The 21,189-nt window shown below is 45.7% G+C and overlaps 2 long non-coding RNA genes across 2 annotated transcripts; one reads left to right on the top strand and one right to left on the bottom strand.

The window, feature by feature from the left end:
* The first annotated feature begins 7,794 nt into the window (after window positions 1–7,794).
* LOC120407780 lies at window positions 7,795–9,813 on the top strand. The gene is made up of 3 exons (XR_005600248.1): window positions 7,795–7,928; window positions 8,102–8,203; window positions 9,130–9,813. It is a non-coding gene; the product is annotated as an uncharacterized LOC120407780 (long non-coding RNA).
* On the bottom strand, window positions 9,158–21,159 carry LOC120407782. Its single transcript, XR_005600251.1, has 3 exons — window positions 21,108–21,159; window positions 19,625–19,796; window positions 9,158–9,498 (listed from the first exon to the last, which is right to left on the bottom strand). It is a non-coding gene; the product is annotated as an uncharacterized LOC120407782 (long non-coding RNA).
* Window positions 21,160–21,189: the final 30 nt, after the last annotated feature.

Here is a 21,189-nt window from a genome sequence, read left to right on the forward strand (position 1 = left end):
GCTGGATCACTTTAAGGGAACTGTGTTGTTTGGACTTCTGAGTAACCAGTAAGGTAATAAAGAAGCTGTTTTATGCTGGCCTGGTAAATCTAAGTATCGGAATATCCACCAGCTTTATGGGGCTTGTCTGCCCCATTCTTTGCGGTTCACCCTAATTGAGTGACCACAGCTGACTCCCCACTAAGACCCCAGTCACACGCACCCATCGTGGTGTATAAATATAAACACTCCCTGTGTGTTTTAGGTTTGTGGGACTTTTTTCACTCACCTGTTTGTAGGGATTAAGGGTTCCAGCATGGAAGAGGTGACATTCTCAAGGTTAGTATATATGAACAGAGGTGGTGTTTCCAGCACAGCAGCCATATATCATTAGCACCCTATCAAGGGGATCCACTCAGTGACTCTGTGTGGGGCAGGGAGGAATAATTTTAAATCTATATCTGGGATCCTATGTGTGCAAGTGCATATGTGCTTTGATCTGAACTGACTGTGGGGTTTGAATTGCCTTTCTTATTCTCAGTTCACTAATTTTTCAAAAGTCTGGCACCGGATCCCCATATTCTACCATCTGACCTTTTCCTTTTATTTCTTGAGCAGATTATGAACTGGGAAAATCCAATGTCCTGCCTTATTACCCTTTGTTTTTAGGGGTTACTTTATGAGGAAACCCACTCTCTCAATTTTAACACCTGAGCCTTTATTTGATCAGTTAAGGATCCTAGAAGTAGATTTAGAACTGACACTCTGGGAGATAATACATATAGAGAGAGGTGAGACAGGAGCTGGTGTCCCTATATACCACCCATATACTTCACTGCTGCACTCTACCAGAGGCCAAACACAATGGAGGAGACTTTGGGCTTGGCTACACTTGCAAGTTGCAGCGCTGGTGGAGGCTTTCCAGCGCTGCAATTAGTAACCGTCCACACCTGCAAGGCACATCCAGCGCTGCAACTCCCTGGCTGCAGCGCTGGCTGAACACCTGGTCTGCTTGGGATATAACGATTGCAGCGCTGGTGATCCAGCGCTGCTCGTCAAGTGTGGCCACACACCAGCGCTTTAATTGGCCTCCAGGGTATTAGGAGATATCCCAGAATGCTTTTAACTAAATTACTCTCTTTGTTTTGTTATGCAGCCTCTCTTTGTTTTGTTGTGAACGAGCTCCGCGTGGAGCTCCGTTGCCGGTGCTGCTTATCTAAAAAACAAACAGAGCTCCTGTTTGCTGTGATCAATCTGTACCTGGCTGTAAACAATCAAATGAGAGGCAGGCAGGGAGCGAATGAAACAGCGGGGAGTCGTGTTGGATGCAGGCTGTTTGCAATTAAGAGTTAAGACTAAGGGGTTGGAAACATTTTCTGATTTTTTCAAGGCAGGAAGCTAAACACACAGTGTTAGCTCCAAAAATCCACTCTCTCTCTCTTCCCCCGCTCCCTGTCACACTAGACCCCACTCCAGCCCCCTCTTTTGAAAAGCACGTTGCTGCCACTTGAATGCTGGGATAGCTGCCCATAATGCATCACTCCCAACAGCGCTGCAAATGTGGCCACACACCAGCGCTGGTAGCTGTGAGTGTGGCCACACACCAGCGCTGTTCCTGCATAGCTGCACGACCAGCGCTGTAACTCCCAGCACTGCAACTTTCAAGTGTAGCCAAGCCCTTTGACTATGGAGTGTGGTAGGAGTTGAAGGTTGTGTGAGATCCCCACTTACGACGCAGGTGCGACCCAGAATGGCCCCGTGTGTGTTTCTGTTTGAGGTGAATGAGGAAATCCCATTTCTCAATTTCATGGGCTGAACCTGGTTTATTCAACTGGGACTATATCACAAACTCGACCGATAATGAACACACTCAGGGGGGTACATTATGATAGGGGTCGGATTGATGCTGGCTTTGGCTGCTTCACCTTCCCATGTTCTTACTCTACTGTTACCTGCACACATTAAGGCACCCTGCCTTTTCCCAGTCTGTAGGGCTCCAGGCGAAAAGCACCTCCCCGTACCCAATTCGTAAGGCTCAGGGTGTAACTAACCTGATCAATTTAAGTACCCACACCCTTTCCCAATACGTAGGGCTCTTGGTATATACTACTTCTGCAGGTGTGCAGGACCTTTTACCAGTGAAAGAGCCCTACACAGTAATAGCCTACATAATCTCTCTTTATTAACAATCACCAAAACCAGAAGGCACACACTACACAAAGAGTGCTCACCACTCCCAATAAGACAGATGAACTTTTCTTGATGGCCAGTCAGGATCAGATCCCTCTGGGGGACTCCAGTTTCTGCACGGTGTCATTGGCAGAGTGCTGAGGTTTGGCAGCATTGATCTTTGGGGCTGTGTTCTGGAGTTGGTTACCAAAGAACTTCCTTTTGGACTCAGTTTATATAGTAAAATGTGAGTCCTTTTTTAGCTATACCTTAACCATTCGTTATACTAAAATTTTACTAACCAATCCTAACATAGTGTAACAAAATTCTCTAATCAATCCTACCCCACCACCTTCATTAATTTACACCTAGCAAAATTAATTATGTGACAGAAACAATTAAAGAACCAGAGACTATACAGATAAACAATAGGGAAGTGGGGACCATAATGACAAAACAATAAAGAAATGAGGATTTCACAACCACACCTATTGATAAGTGATTTCTTGACAGACAGATGATACCAAACTAAGTTTTCTTTAACCATCTTAAAATCTGTTTCTTTATCTAGTGATAGTGGGTGTCATTAGGATGGCGTCTCCTTCTTAGCAGCCTGATATTACAGTGTTTTAATGTAATTTAGATGGAATGTGAGGATGTGACTTCCTGCTTCTCTGCTAATGGCTGCTGCTCGGTTGCTCTTTTAATCTGGCTGCAGACGAAGGCCTTACAATATGGCTGCATACAAAGGCCTGATCCTTACACTACCAGGCAACCTATTCTGTGACTCTTTAAAGCACTTAAACAAATATGTGCTTGGACAGAAAACTGCAAGGAGATGGAGGAATCTGACCTGCAGGAGGAAGCAAGGCGAGGAACAGGAGGGAAGTGATGGGGAAATGTGAGGTGGAGCAGGGAGAGTAGGGATATAGTGAATGTGGGATGCAGCAGTAGTGAATGAGGGCAGTGCACAGGAATGTGAGAAGCAGAAAAGACAATCAGTGGGACACATGGGGAGACTGTGGAATGGAAATATGAGGATCAGAAAGGCTGTGGATGGGGAATGTGGGGTGTAGGAAGTGATTGCAGGAGGAGGCTGGGTGATGGTACTGTGGGGGAGTAAGAGGCAGACTGGGTGATGGGGAATGAGGAAAGAGACTATGGGAGTTGAAAGGGGGCGACTGAGTGGATGCAGGAGGATAGCTGATGGTAGAGAGAGGAGAATGTGAGGGAAAATATGGGAACAGATGAATGTAGGGGGCATGTGGAGGACAGAAGGCTGTGTGGGAGCCTGTAGGGAGAATACAAATGAGGCAGGAGACTGTGTGTGAAGGGGAGGGGAGGGAGGGAGACAATAGATGGATGAGAGGACGGCGGAGGATAGATTGGCAACTCCCTGCACACCAGGGAATAGGAGTGGGTAAGAAGCCAGTGGAACTAGCATGGTTTTGAATGTGTATCAAGATTATATTTGACCCTGGAATGACTGCATACAGATTGGGGGTTGGGAGGCTTCTTATAAAGGCACAAAAATCAAACAAAAAAAACGAAGTGTTTTTGAATATTTGTAATGTCATGGTTGTTGGGGATCTGATGGGATTTATTTGAATGTTTGGTGATGAATCTTGAGTATTCTCCTCCTTGGTTGCTTCCCTGAGACATCCTCTGCGAACTCCAGCTGTAGGACTGTGATGGGATGCACGAGCTCCACACTGGTGAACTGAGAGTGTCAGGGTTCCCTCCCCACTCTGAACTCTGGGTTACAGCTGTGGGGACCCCCATGAAAGACCCCCTAAGCTTATTTCTACCAGCTTAGGTTAAAAACTTCCCCAAGGCACAAATCCTTCCTTGTCCTTGGATGAGTACTGCCACCATGAAGTGAGTTAGATAAAGATTCAGGAAAAGAACCACTTGGAGTTTCTGTTTCTCCAAAATATCTTCCCCCGCTAAGCCCCTTCACCCCCCTTTCCTGGGGAGGCTTGAGAGTAACCAAGGTGAGCACAGACCAGACCTTTGGGTTTTTACACTAAAACCCCAATCAGATTCTTAAAAAACAGAACTTTATTATAAAGAAAAAGTAAAAGAAGCACCTCTGTAAAATCAGGATGGAAGGTAATTTACAGGGTAATCAGATTCAAAACATAGGATTTCCCCTCTAGGCAAAACTTTGAAGTTACAAAAACAGGGATAAACCTCCCTCTTAGCACAAGGAAAATTCACAAGCTAAAACAAAAGATAATCTAATGTATTTCCTTGCTATGACTTACTATTTCTGTAATATTGGATGCTTAGTTCAGATATGGCTTAGGGAGATGTATTTTCCCTGCCCTGGTTCCTCGCTGACCCAGAGAGAACACACAAAGATACAAAACAAACAACCTTCCCCCACAGATTTGAAAGTATCTTCTCCCCGTATTGGTCCTTTTGGTCAGGTGCCAACTAGGTTATCTGAGCTTCTTAAGCCTTTACAGGTAAAGGAGGGATTTTGTGCTACCCTTAGCTGTATGCTTATGACAGAGGGTTAAGGAGCAGCTCTGAGTCCAAGAAGGCCCTGCCCAGCAGCACCTGCTGGGCATGCTCATAGTGGAGGCAGGGCTCAAAAGGGAGCAGCTCAGTTCAGCCTAGCCTAAGCTCCTGCTGAGATGCCACTGGGGCTCCACGTGGCTGGGACCAGGCCCACCCACCAAGCCATTGCAGGCCCTTCATCCACAGGGGTGGGAATGATGGGCCATGACTGATAGAGGAAAACCCTTCGGAGCATGAACAGAGAGAGAACTCCAAGGGGAATCCAGACACAGACCAGTGGCATAAGTGAAACTTAAGCCGGGATAGGAAGTGGCTCAGGGAGCAGGCATGGGGAGCCCTGGCTGCACAGTTGAACCATTACTCACAGGGCCCCAGATCAGAACCTGGTGAAGCAGGGAAGGCTTAGGTTCCCCTACCCCTCAGCCATTGACTCTCGCCATTGGGTGACACAGCTGTTGACTCTTGCTGCTAGGCCCTGTTGCCAAGTTCGGACTTCAACCCCCAACAAGGTTCCCAGACGTTAAGACATTAAAGGTTAAATAAGTAGATCCAATTTTCACTAGCAACTTTACTAGAAAAGAAGCAACCAGTCCTTTTTCCCATGGGTACATTCTCCACCATGAGGGATGAAATTAATACCTTGTTGTATGTCTTCGGCCTCTTTTGTAAGATCTGGAGTGTCACAGAATGATGGTGTCAAGTATCAGAGTGGTAGCCGTGTTAGTCTGGATCTGTAAAAGCAGCAAAGAGTCCTGTGGCACCTTATAGACTAACAGACATTTTGGAGCATGAGCTTTTGTGGGTGAATACCCACTTCGTTGGACATGCATCCGACGAAGTGAGTATTCACCCATGAAAGACTCTTTGCTGCTTTTACAGGATGATGGTGTCTGTCTTTTAAACTGCCACTTTCTGTTGTGATGGGGTGGTGGATTTGGGGATATTCTGTCACAAAGTCAACATGCACTTGAACTCCTTTCTCAAAGTCCCATTTTTCTTCAGAAAGGGAAATTACAGCTGTCAAAATATTTCTTAGGCAGTTGTGAAGACTGGTAGGTGAAGTGCAGGTGTCTAAGGCAAAACTTTTTTTGCTTTAGGTGGAAGTTCATCCAAACATTTATTTGGCTGTAGAACCATTCACGGCTTGTGCTCTGGGGAGTTGATCGTGAATTCCATGCTCATGCAATAAAGCTGAATGCCTTGCCGTGCTGATGAATGCGCTCCCCTCCTCCCCCAGTTTCTGTTAGGTCTGAGGAGGCATCTGATTCCCACTCTCCCTTGTATTGTGAAGTTTATCTAATAGTGCTGCAGGCATACCATCGCTACCATCTTCATCGCCTTTGTTTTTCTTCATGCCACACAGGGGAGTCATCAGCTCTCTGAGTGGTTGCATATCAGGTAGAAGGCTGGATATGATTAATTTCAGGTATATGCTCTTCATCTGCCGTCTTCTAATTACTCTTGAAGAATCTTTGATCTCTGGAAAGTCTGTGGCCAGTTGTTGTTTTTTTCTAGATCAGATTCCAATCCAGCACTAGCACTGACCATGTGTTGCTCATGTCTGATTTATTTTTGGTGAAGTAATTTTTTCCATAACGAGATAAAGAACCTGCCTGCCACACTCCTTGCTTTTCAGCAACAACTTGATTAGGAAACACTGGTAGTCTCCTGCTTGTGCTCTCTCTCTCACTGCATCAGAAGCAAACCTTTTTTTAAATTTTCAATACACATCCGGCATCCAGCTCCTTCTCTTACATCTCCAGGAAGTAAGAGAATTGGTTGCCATTCCCATTTTGATGTTTCATTTAAAAACTGTTCCCAGACCATAAAATCAGTCATGGCCCACCCACTACTGTCTTTAGAGCCCTGAAAATCTGCTGATATCCGCTTTATATCCGCTGATCATGTCTGCAGATTGCCGATTGGATGCAGATACAAATTTTGTATCCGTGCAGGGCTCTAACAACCTTTGGCACCTGGGTCTCCCTCATTCCACACGAGAGGGAATCATTAGTATAGCATGCTTAAGGCCCCTCTCCAAAGGAACATCTAGTACTGTATAACAAAGCAATGAGTACTTTTAAAGTGGCTTCCTAAATGTACTTATTGCCATCAGAGCCGGCTTTAGGAAGTGCGGGGCCCAATTCGAACATTTTCGGCGAGGCCCGGGCAGGGATGACTAAAAAAAAAAAAGGGTAGCGTCTGGCTGCAGGCAGGGCAAGGGGTGCGGGGCTGGCTAGAGACAGGGCAGGGGCTGACTGGAGGTAGGGTCTGGCTGCAGGCAGGGCAAGGGGTGCGGGGCTGGCTGGAGACAGGGGTGTGTGGGGCGGGCTGGCTTCAGGCAGGGCCGCAGGGGGGTGCGGCAGGGGTTGGCAGGGCTGGAGACAGAGGAGTGCGGGACTGGCTGGCTTCAGGCAGGGGGGTGCAGCAGGGGTTGGCTGGAGATAGAGCAGGGGGTGCAGGGCTGGGTGCGGGCAGGGGTGTGTGTGGGGCTGGCTGGCTTTGGGCAGGGCCGCAGGGGTGTGTGGCAGGGGTTGGCTGGAGACAGGGCAGGGGGTTTGGCAGGGTCTGGCTGTGGGCACGGGGTGCAGAGCTGGCTGCAGGCAGGGGGCGCGGGGCTGGTGTGGGCAGGGGGTGCAGCAGAGGCAGCTGGAGCCCCGGCCCTTTAAATAGCCCCCAAACCCCCCACTATCCCAGGGCTCTGGGGGCTATTTAAAGGGCCCAGAGTGCCAGCTGGGAGAGTGGGGCTGCAGAGTAGGGCTTGCCGCGCTCCGGCTGGAGCTCCAGCTGGGAGAGCGGGGCCGCGGGGCTTGCCGCACTCCGGCCGGAGCTCCAGCTGGGAGAGTGGGGCCGTGGGGCTTGCCGCGCTCCAACTGGAGCTCCAGCCGGGGCCGCGGGGCTTGCCACGCTCCAGCCGGAGCTCCAGCCGGGAGAGCAGGGCTGCGGGGCTTGCCGTGCTTGGGCCAGAGCTTTAGCCGGGAGAGTGGGGCCGCGGGGCTTGCCGTGCTCCAGCCGGAGCTCCAGCCGGGGCCGCGGGGCTTGCCGCGCTCCGGCCGGAGCTCCAGCTGGGAGAGCGGGGCCGCGGGGCTTGCCGCGCTCCAACTGGAGCTCCAGCCGGGGCCGCGGGGCTTGCCGCGCTCCGGCCGGAGCTCCAGCTGGGAGAGCGGGGCCGCGGGGCAGCCGCGCTCCCGCCTGCGCTTTGATCAGGGGAGCGGGGCCACGGAAGACCCCGGAGCAGACAGACGGCAGCCAGAGTAAGTAAAAAAAATTAAAAAGGCGCCTAAGGCATGGGGCCCTCTTCGGCGCAGGGCCTGATTCCCAGGAATCGGGCGAATCGGCCTAAAGCCGGCCCTGATTGCCACTTTCTCTCCCTCTCCCATGTCCCATAACCACATGCAAGCTAGTTTGAATTGCTTTTGCTTTTCAGAAATGAACCTGATGCCACTCAGTGGGAAAAAAGCAGTACTGCAAGAAGTGAAGTAACCTAGAAAGGATATTTCTTTATCGAGTCAGTGACTGGAAGAAGCACGTAATTAACATCCTATAAAACATTATCAAGTATTCTTTGATGGATACAGCTGTGCAGATGGATACAGCTGTGCAGATGTATCACAGTTCATTTAATGGAAGAAAAAAATTACATTTTAACTCATTACTGCCTTAGGAAAATGACCTTAGGACAAGGACACAATTTACTAACTTCCTACTGAATCACACTATACCTGAAGTATCAGAGGGGTAGCTGTGTTAGTCTGGATCTGTAAAAGCAGCAAAGAATCCTGTGGCACCTTATAGACTAACAGACGTTTTGCAGCATGAGCTTTCGTGGGTGAATACCCACTTCGTCGGATGCATGATTAACCTTATAGACTAACATCGTCGGATAGATGTTAGTCTATAAGGTGCCACAGGATTCTTTGCTACTATACCTGAAGATTTGCTAATCAACATTCTACAGAGGAAAATGACCTTGATTTCCATTTTTATAAGGACAGGTCAAAAAATATTAACAATTTGTGCTTCAACTGCTTTTCCTGAGAAGTGATCTTCATATTAATAGTTGTATAGAGAGAGTAAAGATGATCATGTGATTACGACATTGGCCTGGAACTGAGATTTAGGAGATCTGGGTTCAGTTCACAGCTCTGCCACAGATTAAATGACTGGACCAATGTCAAACAGTCAATCTCTCTGTGACTCAGTTCCCCATCTGTAAAATTGGGGAAATAGTATCTCCCTCCTTTTTCCTGTCCTGTCTATTTACACTGTAAGTTCTTTGGAGGCAGAGACTGTCCCTCAATATGCATATATATAGTATCTGGCATAATGGAGTCCTAATCTGGACATAACTATAATACAAATATAACAATTATAAGAATTTTCCAAAATTCTCTTCTAGTAACTGGGATAATAAAAAAGCAGCTTAGTTACCACTCTATCTTCCTTTAATTTAAGAATATCACTACAGAGACCAACTGGGAGGATTTTTTATATAACACTTATGGCAAGAAGCAAAGCAAGTGGGCTCATCGCTGGGGTGCAGGATGATTGAGCAGCTGCTGGAAGGAGCTGGAATGTTTGTCATGGATGAAGTCAGGAGCGTACGGGCAGCCAGAAGTGGTGTTAGACTGGTTCTCACTTGAGGGTGTCCATTGAATGGTGCACTCCCTCCCTTACACAGGTTGCTTCTGGAACCTCAAGCCTCCAGTCACCTGGATCTCATCTCTGTTGCTGGAATTATTCCACAGCTCATCCCTCATAGTTAATGAATATATCCTAGTCCAAGAACCTTTGCTCCGCTTGCTATGTTTGCTGAAAAAATTCCTGAAGCAAAGTCCAGATCAAAAAAATGATCACCCTGCCTCCTATTTTAAAACTCCCACTGACCCTTGCTGGGTTGGAGGAATGTTGTATACACCTATCACCCACTCTTGCCTCGACATTAACGCAAGGGTATCCAGTCAGGACCAGGATAAGCTGGGGAAACACCCCTCAATTCATGGAATACCCAGCCATCCAACTAAATCTGTTCTTGTTCCTCTATCACGGCCTTCAATAGGCATCATTCCTCTGTGTATCACTCAACCAATCACCTCACAGCACAGCCCATCCTTTATACCTTATTCATCACCTACTCCCTCCCACAGTGTACAATTTACATCACAAAAATTAAAACCATAGTCTTTCTATCCTGGGAAGGATAGCAGAGCCTGGTGAGCCCTTTAAGGTCAAGTCCTGCTAAAGTGGGGGAGATTACTGGCCCCTTTAATAGAATGGAATTTTGGGAAATGTAGCTTCTCAGGAGGGAAGTGTATTCCTGGATCACCTGATCAAAAGGGAATCATGTGATGAATGTACTCGGGCCATATATAAGCTGAGGGGTGATATTATTGGAGAAGGATTTAGGAAGTGCTTGGTGGCAAGAAGCTGAAAAAACTGGGGAACAAGAATCTGGTTAAAAGGTTCTGTCAAGAGAAGAAAAAGAAGCATGAAACCCATGAAGCTGTGGAAAGTGTGTGAGAAGGAAGGTCCTGGAAGGCAGCTGAAGGGGTGCAACAAGAAGGAAAAGGCTTGAGGCAATGTACCATTAGCAGGATTGCCAACCCCAGGTGTTCAAAAGTAATGAGTCAGGCCCCAAAATGGAATGGAATTTACAAAACAACAACAAAACATTTTGGTTCTGTTTATTTGGTGTCTGAGCCCTTCGGGTGCACTCAGGTCACATTTTCAAGTTTTTCTCTGCATCCCTGAGGGCTAGAAACCTACTTTTGTTTTTTAAATGAAAACTGAGCTTTTCATGTAATCACTTTGCCAGGAGCAGACAATTTAGGGATCTGTATGGAGCAGGAGCTTTAAGTGAAACATCATATGTCATGAGACTTGTGATAAAATCATGGGAGTTAGTTAGTCACATGGCACTAGTAGGAGCTGGAGGACTGGTGGGTTTACCAATTTATTTTGGGGCTTCAGGGAGCGGGCTTCCAAGGAGGGAAAGAGAGAGGACATCCCCCCATATATCATCAGTGTAAGGAACTTCTTAGTTAGCTTGGAGACTATTTATGGTTCTGAGCCCTGAAAGGGGAAGGACTCTACCTAGACTCATAGATTCATAGCGGTTACGGTGGACGAAAAGCTGAATATGAGTCAACAGTGTGCCCTTGTTGCCAAGAAGGCTAATGGCATTTTGGGTTGTATAAGTAGGGGCATTTCCAGCAGATCAAGAGATGTGATCATTCCCCTCTACTCAGCACTGGTGAGGCCCCATTTGGAGTACTGTATCCAGTTTTGGGCCCCACACTACAAGAAGGATGTGGATAAATTGGAGAGAGTCCAGCGGACGGCAACAAAAATGATTAGGGGGCTGGAGCACATGACTTATGAGGAGAGGCTGAGGGAACTGGGATTGTTTAGTCTGCAGAAGAGAAGAATGAGGGGGGATTTGATAGCTGCTTTCAACTACCTGAAAGGGGGTTCCAAAGAGGATGGATCTAGACTGTTCTTAGTGGTAGAAGATGACAGAACAAGGAGTAATGGTCTCAAGTTGCAGAGGGGGAGGTTTAGGTTGGATATTAGGAAAAACTTTTTCACTAGTAGGATGGTGAAGAACTGGAATGGGTTACCTAGGGAGGTGGTGGAATCTCCTTCCTTAGAGGTTTTTAAGGTCAGGCTTGACAAAGCCCTGGCTGGGATGATTTAGTTGGGTTTGGTCCTGCTTTGAGCAGGGGATTGGACTAGATGACCTCCTAAGGTCCCTTCCAACCCTGAGATTCTATGATTCTATGATTTAAGGTCAGAAGGGACCATTATGATTATCTAGTCTGACCTCCTGCACAATGCAGGCCACAGAATCTCACCCATCCACTTCTATAACAAACCCCTAACCTATGTCTGAGTTATCGAAGTCCTCAAATTGTGGTTGAAGAGAATCCTCCAGCAAGTGACCTGTGCCCCATGCTGCAGAAGAAGGCGAAAAACCTCCAGGGCCTCTGCCAATCTGCCCTGGAGGGAAATTCCTTCCCGACCCCAAATATGGCAATCAGTTAAACCCTGAGCATGTGGGCAAGACTCACCACCCAGCACCCAGGAAAGAATTCTCTGTAGTAACTCAGATCCCATCCCATCCCTGACCACTGGGCAGGGCCGGCTTCCACTAATTCCCCCGAATTTACATTTACAAAAAAATGTAAAAAACACGTAGGGCTTGTACTCACCTGGCAGCGCTCCAGGTCTCCAGCAGAACTTCGGCGGCGGGTCCTTCGCTTGCTTCAGGTCTGTGCCGCCGAAGACCTGGAGCGAGCGAAGGACCCGCCGCTGAAGTGCCGCCAAAGACTCGGCGCACCGCCCGGTGAGCACAAGCCCCACGTGTTTTTTTACATTTTTTTTTAAGTCATCCCTGCCGGGGCCCCACTGAAACTGTTCAAATTGGGCCTCGCACTTCCTAAGGCCGGCCCTGCCACTGGGCATACTTACCTGCTGATAATCAAAGATCAGTTGCCAAATTAATTGCCAGAATTAGGCTATCCCATCATACCACCCCCTCCATAAACTTATCAAGCTTAGTCTTAAAGCCAGATGTGTCTTTTGCCCCCATTACTCCCCTTGGAAGGCTGTTCCAGAACTTCACTCCTCTGATGGTTAGAAACCTTTGTCTAATTTCAAGTCTAAATTTCCTAGTGTCCAGTTTATATCCATTTGTTCTTGTGTCCACATTGGTACTAAGCTTAAATAATTCCTTTCCCTCCCTAATATTTATCCCTCTGATATATTTATAAAGAGCAATCATATCCCCCCTCAACCTTCTTTTGGTTAGGCTAAACAAGCCAAGCTCTTTGAGTCTCCTTTCATAAGACAGGTTTTCCATTCCTCGGATCATCCTAGTAGCCCGTCTCTGAACCTGTTCCAGTTTGAATTCATTCTTCTTAAACATGGGAGACCAGAACTGCACACAGTATTCCAGATGAGGTCTCACCAGTGCCTTGTATAATGGTACTAACACCTCCTTATCTTGGCTGGAAATACCTCGCCTGATGCATTCTAAAACTGCATTAGCCTTTTTAACGGCCATATCACATTGGCGGCTCATAGTCATCCTGTGATCAACCAATACTCCGAGGTCCTTCTCCTCCTCTGTTATTTCCAACTGATGCATCCCCAATTTATAACTAAAATTCTTGTTATTAATCCCTAAATGCATGACCTTGCACTTTTCACTATTAAATTTCATCCTATTACTATTTCTCCAGTTTACAAGGTCATCTAGATCTTCCTGTAGGATATCCCGGTCCTTCTCTGTGTTAGCAATACTTCCCAGCTTTGTGTCATCCGCAAACTTTATTAGCACATTCCCACTTTTTGTGCCAAGGTCAGTAATAAAAAGATTAAATAAGATTGGTCCCAAAACTGATCCCTGAGGAACTCCCCTAGTAACCTCCTGCCAGTCTGACAGTTCACCTTTCAGTACGACCCATTGTAGTCTCTCCTTTAACCAGTTCCTTATCTACCTTTCAATTTTCATATTGATCCCCATCTTTTCAAATGTAATTAATAATTCCCCATGTACCTGAGGTTTGGCTGGAGGGTTAAACCCTAACAAGCCACATTATCTGCCCAGCAGGGGGAGACTACAGACAATAACAGAGGTAGAGGGCAACTGAGGTGCAGATATGTGATCAGATGCTTGGGAGATGTAAGAATTTCATTAAAAGGATCAGCAATAAAGGTTCACCCTTGCTCCTCTCTGTTGGAGGAGAAGGTATTTGTAGCTATTTATATTTGTATATGTAGAGGCTGGTAGGAGCAGTGTGCTGGGAGAGAAGCTGAGCCCTGATTAGGAAGCGGGGCTTCTCTGACTAGGGGTTCTATAAAGGTAGCCAGCCAGTCAGGCAGTGGCACAGACAGCTGCAGCGGCACAGGAGTCAGCAAACAGAGCTGTAAACAGAGGAGTCTGCAAGGGGAGTTTGGGGGGAAGACTAAGAGGCAAGCAGAGGAATAGACAGGCTAGTGAAGGGAATGTGTGGTGTTCTGGCAGTGTTTTGTTAGGGTTTTGTTTTGGTTTGTGTTTCCCGGATTTACAGGATTTAGGTGGGAAGCCTATGACAGATACAGAGGCAGCAGTGGTAGTGACCCAAGCAGCGGAAGACACAATGAAGATGATTGGATGTGGAAACTGCGGCATGTACATGATCCTGGAGGGGTACCTGAAAAGAGTTTCATCTGCATGAAGTGCCGCTTGATAGAGCTGATGGAAGAAAAGATCTGAGGATTGGAGGTGCAGGTGGAAATTCTGGTTGAGTTTAGAAGGGGGTTTGAGCAGATGATGGAGCAAAGACATGAGGAGTCTGAAGGGAAAAGCTCAGACTTGCAGATGGAAGCAGGACCAAAGAACTCTGAGGGGAGACTGCTGGGTGAGGACAGTGGAAGCATGTGATTAAGAGAACCAGGCAAAGGAAAAGATGGGCTAGTGAAAGAGAAAAAAAGCTCAGGAACAAGTTTGCAGAGTTGGAAAATGAAGAAGGGGCACAGCAGGTGCTCACTGAAGGTGAGAGGGCAAGGAAGAAGAGAAGAGCAGCCAGTCCTATAGGAAGAGGGAAAGAGTCAATGGAGATAACACCACCAAATATGAGCCCCAGGAGGATACAGGATGGGTTGCGGAGGATTTCAAGGGAGAATAGGAATCGAGAGGACTTGCAGACAGAGGGAACAGGGCATAGACCGGAGAATCGCACCATCACCAGGAAAAAGCAGGTCTACGTGATTGGGGATTCCTTACTGAGAAGAATAGACAGGCCTGAAACCAGAGCTGATCCAGAGAACAGAAGTGTGTGCTGTCTGCCGGCTGCTAAGATACAGGATGTGGACCGGAGGCTGAAGAGGATCCTAATGGGAGCGGGAAAGAATCCACTGATTGTCCTTCATGTGGGAACAAATGATATGGCTAGATTCTCACTGGAACGTATCAAGGGAGACTATGCCAGGCTAGGGAAGATGCTTAAGGAAATCGAGGTTCAGGTGATCTTCAGTGGGATTCTGCCTGTTCCTAGAGAAGGGCGACAAAGGTGTGATAAGATTATGATGATCAATAGATGGCTCAGGCAGTGGTGCTATAAGGAGGGCTTTGGGATGTATGGCCACTGGGAAGCATTCATGGACAGAGGACTGTTTTCTTGGGATAGACTTCACCTGAGTAGGGAGGGAAATAGACTTCTAGGATGGAGGCTGGCACAACTGATTAAGAGAGCTTTAACCCAGGCATTGGGGGAAGATGGCTGGGAGATGTCCAGGTAATCTCCACGCCAGATTTTAACATTGAGAGGGAAGAAAACGAAGTAAGAAAGGATACAGCCGTAGGTAGGAGAATGGACATAAGGAGGAAGGGTAGTGTAGATATCAGTCAAATAGGTGATACTGGCAGTAGAACGTCTGGGCCTAATCGGGTAAAGAATGTGAGCGAAGCCAAACATAAAAATTAAGATGTTTGTACACCAATAAGAGGAGCCTAGGTAACAAAATGGAGGACCTAGAGTTACTGGTGCAGGAAGTGAAACCAGATATTATAGGGATAACAGAAACATGGTGGAATAGTAGTCATGACTGGAGTACAGGTATTGAAGGCTATGTGCTGTTTAGGAAAGACAGAAATAAAAGCAAAGGTGGTGGAGTAGCATTGTATATCAATGATGAGGTAGACTGTAAAGAAATAAGAAGGGATGGAACGGATAAGACTGAGTCTGTCTGGGCAAAAATCACATTGGGTAAGAAAGCTACTAGAGCCTCCCCTGGGATAGTGCTTGGGGTGTGCTATAGACCACCAGGATCTGATCTGGATATGGATAGAGACCTCTTTTATGTTTTTAATGAAGTAAATAATAATGGGAATTGTGTGATTGTGGGAGACTTTAACTTCTCAGATATAGACTGAAGGACAAGTGCTAGTAATAATAATAGGGCTCAGATTTTCCTGGATGTGATAGCTGATGGATTCCTTCACCAAGTAGTTGCTGAACAAACAAGAGGGGATGCCATTTTAGATTTGGTTTTGGTGAGTAGTGAGGACCTCATAGAAGAAATGGTTGTAGGGGACAACATTGGTTCAGTGATCATGAGCTAATTCAGTTTAAACTAAATGGAAGGATAAACAAAAATAGATCTTTGACTACGGTTTTTGATTTTAAAAGGGCTAACTTTAAAAAAAATAAGGAAATTAGTTAGGGAAGTGGATTGAACTGAAGAACTTGTGGATCTAAAGGCAGAGGAGGCCTGGAATTACATCAAGTCAAAGTTGCAGAAACTATTAGAAGCCTGCATCCCAAGAAAGGGGGAAAAATTATAGGCAGGAATTGTAGACCAAGTTGGATGAGCAAGCATCTCAGAGAGGTGATTAAGAAAAAGCAGAAAGCCTTCAAGGAGTGGAAGATGGGCGTGATCAGCAATGAAAGCTACTTTATTGAGGTCCGAACATGTAGGGATAAAGTGAGAAAGGCCAAAAGCCATGTAGAGTTGGATCTTGCAAAGGGAATTAAAACCAATAGTAAAAGGTTCTATAGCCATATAAATAAGAAAAAAAACAAAGAAAGAAGAAGTGGGACTGCTAAACATTGAGGATGGAATGGAGGTTAAGGATAATCTAGGCATGGCCCAATATCTAAACAAATACTTTGCCTCAGTCTCTAAAGAGGCTAATGAGGAACTTAGGGATAATGATGACAAATGGGAATGAGGCTATGGAGGTAGATATTACCACATCTGAGGTAGAAGCCAAACTCGAACAGCTTAATGGGACTAAATCGGGGGGCCCAGATAATCTTCATCCAAGAATATTAAAGGAACTGGCACATGAAATTGCAAGCCCATTAGCAAGCATTTTTAATGAATCTGTAAACTCAGGGGTTGTATCGTATCACTGGAGAATTGCTAACATAGTTCCTATTTTTAAGAAAGGGGAAAAAATGTGATCTGGGTAACTACAGGCCTGTTAATTTGACATCTGTAGTATGCAAGGTCTTGGAAAAATTTTTTGAAGGAGAAAGAAGTTAAGGACATTGAGGTCAATGGTAATTGGGACAAAATACAACATGGTTTTACAAAAGGTAGATCATGCCAAACCAACCTGATCTCCTTCTTTGAGATGGTAACAGATTTTTTAGACCAAGGAAATGCAATGGATCTAATTTACCTTGATTTCAATAAGGCATTTGATATGGTTCCACATGGGGAATTATTAGCTAAATTGGAAAAGATGGGGATCAATATGAAAATTGAAAGATGGATAAGGAACTGGTTAAAGGGGAGACTACAACGGGTCATACTGAAAGGTGAACTGTCAGGCTGGAGGGAGGTTACTAGTGGAGTTCCTCAGAGATCGGTTTTGGGACCAATTTTATTTAATCTTTTTATTACTGACTTTGGCACAAAAAGTGGGAATGTGTGAATAAAGTTTGCGGATGACACAAAGCTGGGAGGTATTGCCAATACAGAGAAGGATTGGGATATCATACAGGAAGATCTGGATGACCTTGTAAACTAGAGTAATAGTAATAGGATGAAATTTAACAGTGAAAAGTACAAGGTCATGCATTTAGGGATTAATAACAAGAATTTTTGTTATAAGCTTGGGGCACATCAGTTGGAAGTAACAGAGGAGGAGAAGGACCTCGGAGTATTGGTTGATCACAGGATGACTATGAGCCGCCAATGTGATATGGCCATTAAAAAAGCTAATGCGGTTTTAGGATGCATCAGGCGAGGTATTTCCAGTAAAGATAAGGAGGTGTTAGTACACAAGTTAGTATACAAGGCACTGGTGAGACCTCATCTGGAATACTGTGTGCAGTTCTGGTCTCCCATGTTTAAGAATAATGAATTCAAACTGGAACAGGTACAGAGAAGGACCACTAGGATGATTTGAGGAATGGAAAACCTGTCTTATGAAAGGAGACTCAAAGACCTTGGCATGTTTAGCCTAACCAAAAGAAGGCTGAGGGGGGGATATGATTGCTCTCTATAAATATATCAGAGGAATAAATACCAGGGAGGGAGAGGAATTATTTAAGCTCAGTACCAATGTGGACACAAGAACAAATGGATATAAACTGGCCATTAGGAAGTTTAGACTTGAAATTAGATGAAGGTTTCTAACCATCAGAGGAGTGAAGTCCCTTCCAAGGGGAGTAATGGGGGCAAAAGACATATCTGGCTTCAAGACTAAGCTTGATAAGTTTATGGAGGGAATGGTATGATGGGATAGTCAAAGACCAATTAATTGCCAAAATTAGAGTATCAGTGGTAAATATGCCCAATGGTCTGTGATGGGATGTTAGATGGGGTGGGATCTGAGTTACTACAGAGAATTCTTTCCTGTGTGTCTGGCTGATGAGTCTTGCCCACATGCTCAGGGTTTAGCTGATCGCCATATTTGGGGTTGGGAAGGAATTTTCCTCCAGGGAAGATTGGCAGAGGCCCTGGGGTTTTTCACCTTCCTCTGCAGCATGGGGCATGGGTCACTTGCTGGTGGATTCTCTGCACCTTGAAGTCTTTAAACCATGATTTGAGGACTTCAATAGCTCAGACATAGGTTAGGGGTTTGATACAGGAGTGGATAGGTGAAATTCTGTGGCCTGTGTTGTGTCAGACTAGATGATCATAATGGTTCCTTCTGACCTTAAAGTCTATGATTCTATTATTAAAGTCTATGATATGGTGATGGAACAGCAGTCTGGTATATGCCTTCTGTCTTGGAAGGGAGCGTATTGTACTTTAGTTATTTCCGCTCACACAGAGATTTTCTTGTTAAATTCTGACATTATTTGATAAGATTCAACTATTATTTTCCTTAAGGTAACTCCATTGACTTCAGTGTTTAGGATGCATGTTCATTGGAGAAGCAGTTCAAGTAATTTTTCTGTAGTTTTGGGCTCAGAAAAACACACAAAGTAGAGAGAAACAGTGATGTGTACTGGTGTAACCAGAATCAATTCCTACAGACTTCAATAGGGCATTGTGATGGGTTGGGTCACAGAATTCCCTTTGGGAACTGCCACCTGATGTGTCGAGACTACCTCTGAGCCCGTTTCCCCTGGCAGCTTCAGGCTTCAGTGCCCTGCGCTGGTTTGAGCTAGACACGCTAGCCTGCTACAAACACAGACCCAGATCTGAACCACATCCCCCAAGAGCTGCAGGCTTAACTGAAAACAGCTTAAGAAGTGCTCCTGTCTCCAACACTCAGATACCCAGCTCCCAATGGGATTCAAACCCCAAATAAATCTGTTTTACCCTATATAAAGCTCCAGGTTAAAGATGGATTCCAGTTCAGGTGACGTGATCACATGTCACTGTAAGACTCCAAACCCTCATTCCTCCCAGCCTGACTCACAGGAAGGCCTGCAAGAAACAGAGCCATCCATACTCAATTGTCCTGGTTAATGGGAGCCATCAAGATTCCAAACCACCATTAATGGCCCACACTTTGCACAACTACAATAGGACTTCAGAGTTATATTTCATAATTCTAGTTTCAGATACAAGAGTGATACCTTTATACAAAGAGGATGACCACACTCAGTAGATTATAAGCTTTGCAATGATACCTTACAAGAGACTTTTTGCATGAAGCATCTTCCAGTTACATTATATTCACACTCATTATCATATTTTCATAAAATCATATAGAGTACAACACCACAGGCATAATCCTGCTTACTCCAGCACTGAAATTTGTTCCAAATTCAGTATCAATTAAAGTGGTATGTCTTCAATGGGGAGATTACCTCCTATGCTTTCAGGATGGATTGTCATTTAATATATCTACATCCTCTCTAATTTCTATCATCCTATAGGAATCAAGCAGTTTTGTTAAAGGCTGGGATATTTTAGCTTTATGTAGTCACTTATTTATTAAGCACAGAGCTTGCTCAGCCCCATACAAAACACAAGCATTAAGACAAAGACCAAATACCTTAAGATCCTTTGGTGGAAGGCAAAAAAATGAAAAATAAAAATAAAAATTGAGTGACTGTGCACATGGAGGGACTCTCTAAGTCTTGCTCCAAACGACTCATAGTGGCATGAATTGTCAAATGACCTGTTAGTAACAGGTAACTTCACACAAGCATCATTAATGTCATTTTCTGGAATGAAGAGAGAAGATTGGCTATACATACAACATAACTTTTTATGCCCTATTTACATTTTTAAAAATTGAGTGTAAAAATGACACCTTAAGCAGTACAACCATCTGGTTTTGAGGCAGATCTTCATGAATTTAGCCAATACAGCTATGGCAAAATGAGCCAGTTTTTCTTCTGGTTCCTGTAGCATCATCAGCAGAACTGTTTAAGTGCTGATATCTTTGTCCCTATGACTAGTGATGGTGGATGAGATGGACAGAAACCAGCTTGACTCTTGGAGCCCAGGCTGAGTTTGGGGTGTCAGTTAGATGTGTTTTTTTTTAACTTGTAAATGGAGCATATGTGTGCCCTGATGTTTCAGTCACATCTGTATGGTTTGACCCCTGGGTCTGCAAGGATCTGAATGCAGCATTGAGGCATTACAGTGGAAACACTGTGGGAAAGCAGCATATTTGTCGTCACCTTGGATAGGCTAACACAACAGAAATAAGTCAAGTGCACATAAATTGAGTTAACTTCTCTGAAGAGGCACCTTTTTTTTGTAAACGTACTTAGATTTTAAAGGGTCAAAACATTAGGCAAGGCTGCTAAAAGAAGAAAACACACTGTGCCTTCTGTTGTTGTGCATGTGGAGGGAGAGAGGATGGTGGTAGTAGTAATGTAAATAAACCATCAGTATAGTAGGAGCAGGAAAGCTTTGTTACACAGGGCAGAGAACTCCCCTGTTCCTCTAACCACTTTATTTACTGGTAGAATTTCAAGAGGTTTTTCTAAAGTGATGTAGGATTCAAGACCTGTGATTAAAGCAAAAGCTGTTTAAGGAATTTACAGTGTTCATCTCAGTACAGGTCTCAAATCCTCTTTCACCAGTAGAACCTCACCCTGAGTCCTCATACCAGTTATAAGGTAATAATTGGAGATATACCAATCTCCTAGAACTGGAAGGGACCTTGAAGGGTCCTTGAGTCCAGCCCCCTGCCTTCACTAGGAGGACCAATTTTTTGCCCCAGATCCCTAAGTGGCCCCCTCAAGGATTGAACTCATAACCCTGGGTTTAGCAGGCCAATGCTCAAACCACTGAGCTATCCCTCCCCCCAACAATCCCCCTAATCCCCCTACCAACCCCCCATTCCCATTCGGGTCCCTAATTCCCAATCCCCACATACTGGTTCTGTAATTCCCCCAAGCAGATGTTCCCCTCATGCCCTCGGTCCTCCACTCCCTGCCCTGAGCAGACCCCCCCAGTGGTACCTGAGCCCTCCCACGCGGGGCCGCCCAGGGGATTCGGGGGGCTGCAGCGCTTGTACTCACCGGGGCGGCCCGCGTCTTCGGCAGCACTGAAGGGCCCCCGCCGCCGGAGACCCGGACCCGCCGCTGGGGCAAATTGCCCCAC

The sequence above is a fragment of the Mauremys reevesii genome, linkage group 6, assembly GCF_016161935.1.
Source record: "Mauremys reevesii isolate NIE-2019 linkage group 6, ASM1616193v1, whole genome shotgun sequence".
NCBI lineage: Eukaryota > Metazoa > Chordata > Testudines > Geoemydidae > Mauremys > Mauremys reevesii.